Genomic DNA, 6,000 nt, shown 5'->3' on the forward strand with positions numbered 1-6,000 from the left:
TCCAAAGCGGACATACAAATGGCAAATAGACATATAAAAAAATGCTCAACGTCACTAATCATCAGAGAAATGCAAATAGAAACCACAATGAGATATCACCTCACCACAGTCAGAATGGCTACCATCAACAAGACAAATAGTAACAAGTGTTGGAGAGGCTGTGGAGAAAAAGGAACCCTCATAAACTGTTGGTGGGAATGCAGACTGGTACAGCTGCTATGGAAGGCAATGTGGAGGTTCCTCCAAAAATTACGAATAGAATCACCATATGACCTAGCAATCTCTCTCCTGGGTGTCTACCCAAAAAATCTGAAAACATTTATACATAAAGACACGTGTGCTCCAATGTTCATTGCAGCTTTATTTATGGTGGCCAAGATACAGAAACAACTAAAATGTCCTTCGATAGATGAAGAAGTTGTGGTATATATACACAATGGAATACTATTCGGTGCTAAGAAAAAATGAAATAGGACCATTTGGGACAACATGGATGGACCTTGAGATTATAATGCTAAGCGAAATAAATCGGACAGAAAAAGCAGAGAACCATATGATTTCACTGATATGTGGTATATAAACCAAAAACAACAAAAGAACAAGGCAAACAAATGAGAAACAAAAACTCATAGACACAGACAATAGTTTAGTGGTTACCAGAGGGTAAGGACGGTGGAGGGTGGGAGATGAGGGTAAAGGGGATCAAGTAAATGGTGATGGAAGGAGAACTGACTCTGGGTGGTGAACACACAATGGGATTTATAGATGATGTATTACAGAATTGTACACCTGAAATATATGTAACTTTACTAATAATTGTCACCCCAATAAACTTCAATTGAAAAAAAAAATATTTGGACTTTTGATCCAAAGTTTGTAATTTAAATCATCATGTATTATAAAAAATGGTGTTTCATGATTTATTGGTTATCTTTTATGTTTTATCCTAGAGAACATGCATCATATAACTTTTATAATGTGATATGAATTTAAGTTTAGTTGTGTTAAAGACGCATTTCATAAGCTATTGCTCATAAGCCTTCCTATACATATTCCCTCTAAATCCCTGCTGACATGAATGGCTATACCACTCAGGCACATTCCTACTAGAGAATGCATACCTGCGTGGACATATACACACTGTCCTTATTCTGACTCTCCTCAACAAGGAGCTGGAGGACACAGGTGAAAAGAAAGGTCTGGACTCCTTTTTTTGTGAGCCATGGGATGCAAAGGAAACCTTCTGTTAAGACACTGACGTGTTCTCAATACAGTCTTCCCCATTTAAAAAAATTGTGACAACCATAGACATTTTGTTTTCAAAATCCTGGAAAGAACATGGTTGAAAAGAAAAAGAATCTCAGAAAAGTTAAGTGGTCTAAGATCATGGAGCACGCAAGCAACAGAGCCCAGAGTTTGAAACCTAAGTCTTCCACAGGCACTCTAAGGAATACAATGGGTAGGCAGGGCAGCCACAGACATGGGAAAATCACAAATATGCGTCTCACTGCCTCCTCTCTCCCCAAATAACAGCTGAAATGTAGTATACTGCCTCCTTGAAGTAAATAAAGTGACAACGAGGACACTGAATTGTAGCCTGGTACCTGAAAGAGTTACTGCAGCTTCTCTTTAAAACACATGTTTATGAACCCTCAGGAATACTTTGAAATATCTAAATATCTTGCACAGAGAATATTGAACAATCAGTGTTAGAACTACCTAATACTGCCTTCATTCCAATTCTGGTGTCATGGGCAGGACGCTGGTCAGCCTATCTTTAATATTTTGAATATTTAATGTTTGAATATCTTTAATGTTTTGCTTTTTTTGACTCGTTGGTCCAATGTCTGCAATGTAAAGATGTTGGGTCAAAAGCTATGGCTCCAATTTCACCTCACACCAGCATGTTTCCACAAAACAACCTTGTAGTCACAAGTCCATTGAAAGAACAGAATGTTTTGCTATTCATTTAGCCCACTGTTTCACTGCTACTGACAAATGAACACTCCACCCTTCAATTCTTGCCACCTTCATCCACTCATTAAAAGAATTTTGGTGGTAACTTGAAGTCTGCTCAAACTATAGGTCACACTCAATCTGTATTGGCCATGAGAATCTCCAATGTGCAAGGGGGCCGTGCAAAGGCCGAAGTGAGAGGCTCAGGGTCATACTGTCATGGAAAGACAAGGTTTTGTTTGGGGGAAGAAAGACATAAAACTGCTCAATTACAGAATGGTTATTCATATTATAAAAGGTTAGCTAAGGATACCTTTAAATAGTGTAACTTATAAAGGTATTCAGAAGTCTGACTGAATCCTCCAAGAACATCATTGATAATTTTTAGGAACGGTTTTTATATAAAGGATGATGCAGAGGTGTGCAGGTTGGGAGGGGGCCATGTAAGCATGTATGTGTGGGGGGTCACCCCCCCACTGTCTCTGGAGGCTTTCTCCACGCTATTCTCTAGCCAACAATAACGACACTTGGAATTAAAATTGAGGAAGTAGTGTCTCTCTAGAGGGTGATGTGATTGGTGTTATGATCAAATGTTTTCTAATTAAGAGATGAAATATTTAGTACTCTTCAGAACCTCAGAATAGCACTATCTTTGATAGAAAACTTGCATTAAAAAATATGTTTGTATTCTCTTATAATAGTAATAACTCCCAGAAAACTTGAGTTAGAGTTAATGAGAAAGTTGAGTTGAGTCCAGTGTAGCACTATTATGTCATGCTAAATATGGAAGAAATTAACTGCTTATTATTTATGAAATTATTTTTAAAACTTTTACCAAAAAAAAAAAAGTTTTTTTTGTCTATCATGGTTCAACTGGATTTTTGTCTATCCCCTGCACATCAAATGGTATAAGTCAAATCTATGTTGTTTCAAATGTCTCTTTTTCCCAGGATCTGGGTTTCTCCTTCTCCCTTTAGTTCCCCACTTCATGTTTCAAGGAATGTTAGCAGATTTTCTTTTTCTATCCCAAAATGAAAATGGGGGGTGTTTTCGTTTTTATTTTAACATCACATATGTTCTGGTGGAATCATTTAAAGCAGTCATTTCTGAGTAGGTGAAAATGATATGAAACTTCATCAGGTGGAGATACAGGGGAATGCATCTGGAGGTGAAATAAGCTGGCAATGGGTCTTTAAATCCTTCATCCAACATGGCCTCCAGAACTCCAAGGAGGGGGCAGTACACACGGAGGAAGGGCAAAAAGTTAATGAGTGTGGTGGTGGGATGACCGGTACCCTGGAGATTTAGTGTACTATTCCCTCTATCCTTATGTACCATTGAAATTTTCCATAATAATAAAAAAAAAATCTTGAAACATAGATTTCCCAATTATTTCCTTTACTTAACAAGGCCCCTCTTGATTAGGACTACTACATTTCCCGGAAGTAGGTGGGGACAGGGTGGGAGAGGGCACCAGATTAGCCATAAATCAACATTTGCTCTTTGAAAAAGTGCCAGAGGGTGTTAGCCAGAGGGAGGAAGGGCTCTTCCTCACACATCCCACAGGCCCAGCACTTGTGGTGTGATCTCCAGAAAGACATTCCACACAACTGCAAGGCACAAAGCATGCAACAATTCATCAGAAAATTCAGCTCCTGTTACTTCCTGTCCTAGCTAGAACGGACCTCAGGCTACCCCGGCCCCTTGGCGGCTAATTTTCACTTTAACTGCTGGGAAAATTTCGGGAGTCAGACCCCTCTTGAGGACTACATTCCTGAACCAACGGCACTGCCCAGGTAACTGCACCTCAGCAAAGAAAAGTTGGCTCGCTCCTCCTGGGTTTGTTACCAGGCTGCTCACCCTACAGACTGCAGGTCTGCGCAACACGCCTCTTCTTTTGGGCTCTGACCAAACACACTGGCCAGCAGGAGTGGGGCGGACAGACTCGCGTGCACGCCCCACCGCCTGAAAACAGAGTAGCTCACCCCTAACCCCCAAATCAGCCTCGGACAGTGCTGCACTAAACACCAGGACCTGGTCAAGGAAGGGGCAGACATCCAGTGCCCGCCAGGAGCATGGCAGCGCTAGCGCATCTGACGCAGAAGGGCTTCCAGCACCTGAAGTCTGGGTGCTAGGAGTCCAAACCTCTGCATGAGAGCAGACCCTAGAGGAAATTAAATGCGACCAGAGGACCCCTTCCTCTAGTTCTTCAGAAAAGTCAAGGGACCCCCTGGAAGCCTTCCCAAAGCAGGGCTGCGAGCGCCCATTCTTCTGGGATCTTAGAGAAAATGCACAGCTATCCAAGCCCCTTCCCTAAGGAAAATGCTCAACTCTGTCGTCCAGGGCCCTCTCCCTATTGCTGGGAAAGCGCACACAAAGAGGACGAAATCATACCTAGGGAAATCGAGGCTAGAACTTGAACCCTCCATACGCACCCACTTGCTTCCCTCTCCGCGCCTGGTCTGGTGGCTCCCAGGGACCAGGCAGTTCACGGATGCCTGTCTTGCCCTCGTCGGCATGAGGGATTCGGGGAGTTCCTGCTTCCGTCCAGGTCGCCTGTTAGGAGATTCCAACCCCAGCGCATTTGAACCCTCGCCTTCCTTTTCCCATCAGCTATGTGAAAATCGAAGCCCGCTTTCCTTCCTGGCCACAGATGGACCTTGGTCCCAGCTCCGCGGCTGCCCACTCACCAGCCGCAGCCAGTCTTCTTCGGGTCGCTCCAGGGGGTCGACCGAACCCGCAGAGCCAATGCCCACCGCGCGCCGTCACCGCCTGGGCAGCCCCGCTCTGCTGCGCTCCCAGATCTCGGGCTCACTAGCTCCCACTGACTTTACACAGCAGCCCCTCCGTGTCGCCTGGGCGCCAGGGATGGCGAGGAGCCAAGCTGCAGCCCGAGCTGAGAGCATCCCGCTCCTTCCTCGGCATCTTCCTCGCCTGCTCTGTTCTCCCCTAGCGCCTGGCGACCTCGCGCCTCACAGGCGCCGCTGCAGCGACCACCCGGACTCCCCCCCGGCGCCGCGCCGCCACCGGGTCTGCGCGCTCCAGGCGGAGCCAGGAAGCCCTCCCTCGAGGGGCCGCCTCTGGTGCTCGCCGCCCGCCCGCAAGCCCCCTCCCGGCTCGAGCCAGCCCCTCCGCCGCCCGCAGTGTCTGGGCGGTGGGACTTACCTCCGGGACAAGGTGACCCGGTTAGCGCGCCCAGGCGGCCTCCCGCAAGTCTCCGGAGCGAGCAAGCGTGAGGGGCACGGGGCGGGGCGGTTCCCGCCTTCGCTCCTCGGCTCCTCGCCTCTCTCCTCATCTACCCTCCCCTTCGCTTCCGTCCCTTCCGCGCCGCTCCTCTACCCGTGCTTATGCCCGCCCTGCGCTCGCCGCCCGCGCCCCAGCAGTCCGGCGCGTACTGGAGCGCAGGACTAGGGACAGCGGCGGCAGCTCGGGCGGCCGGGAGCTCCTGGCCCTGTGGCCTCTAGGAAAGGAAGGGGTGAGGCGAGACTCCTGCGGCGCGCGCCTGGCCTGCGGGTTGAGGAAGGGGAGCTCCGGGGCACGCAGCTCGGCTTGCGGAGCCTGGCGACACGCGTGCAGGAGACAGCAGTCACGGGCTCCAGGGAAGAATGGCAGGGAGGAAAAAGAGGAGGGGGTAGAAGGAGGAGGAAGAGCAGGAGGGGGAAGGAGGAGAAGGAGGGGGAGGGGAAGAAGAGGAGGAAAAGAAGGGGAGGAGGAAGGGGGAGGGGAGGAGGAGGGGGGAGGGGAGGAGAGAAGGGGGGAGGGGAGGAGGAGGGGGAGGAGGAAACTTCCCTGCCAGAAGGAGGCCGCCAACTTTTCCCCAGGCAGACCTGGCCCCCGCCGGTGTTCCCGTCTGGCAAGTGGCCAGGGGCAGGTGTCTGGGAATCTGAGGATGACAGAGGCTGAGGGAGAGGGGCAGCCACTTGGGACTCAGAGGACAGGGACTTGACACCTGGCTCCACCAAGGGAGGAGATGGCTCCCCTTGGTCCTAAAGGCTTCTCCAAGCTCTGGTTCCTCTTTGAGGTTGATAAGGACCCACTTTATAG

At 48.5% G+C, this 6,000-nt stretch overlaps 1 protein-coding gene across 4 annotated transcripts in view; it reads right to left on the bottom strand.

The window, feature by feature from the left end:
• Window positions 1–5,548, bottom strand: part of SYNDIG1 (synapse differentiation inducing 1) — a 223,959-nt gene extending 218,411 nt beyond the window's left edge. For 3 of the 4 annotated variants that reach the window (XM_033095217.1, XM_033095214.1, XM_033095218.1), the window contains exon 1: window positions 5,122–5,548. The gene's annotated coding sequence lies outside the window, so the exon portion shown is untranslated. Of the gene's footprint in view, window positions 1–4,646; window positions 4,947–5,121 lie in introns of those variants that run through there. The other variant, XM_033095215.1, reaches the window with a different exon arrangement.
• Between the last annotated feature and the right edge of the window lie 452 nt (window positions 5,549–6,000).

Source organism: Rhinolophus ferrumequinum, chromosome 23 (genome assembly GCF_004115265.2).
Source record: "Rhinolophus ferrumequinum isolate MPI-CBG mRhiFer1 chromosome 23, mRhiFer1_v1.p, whole genome shotgun sequence".
Taxonomy (NCBI): Eukaryota; Metazoa; Chordata; class Mammalia; order Chiroptera; family Rhinolophidae; genus Rhinolophus; species Rhinolophus ferrumequinum.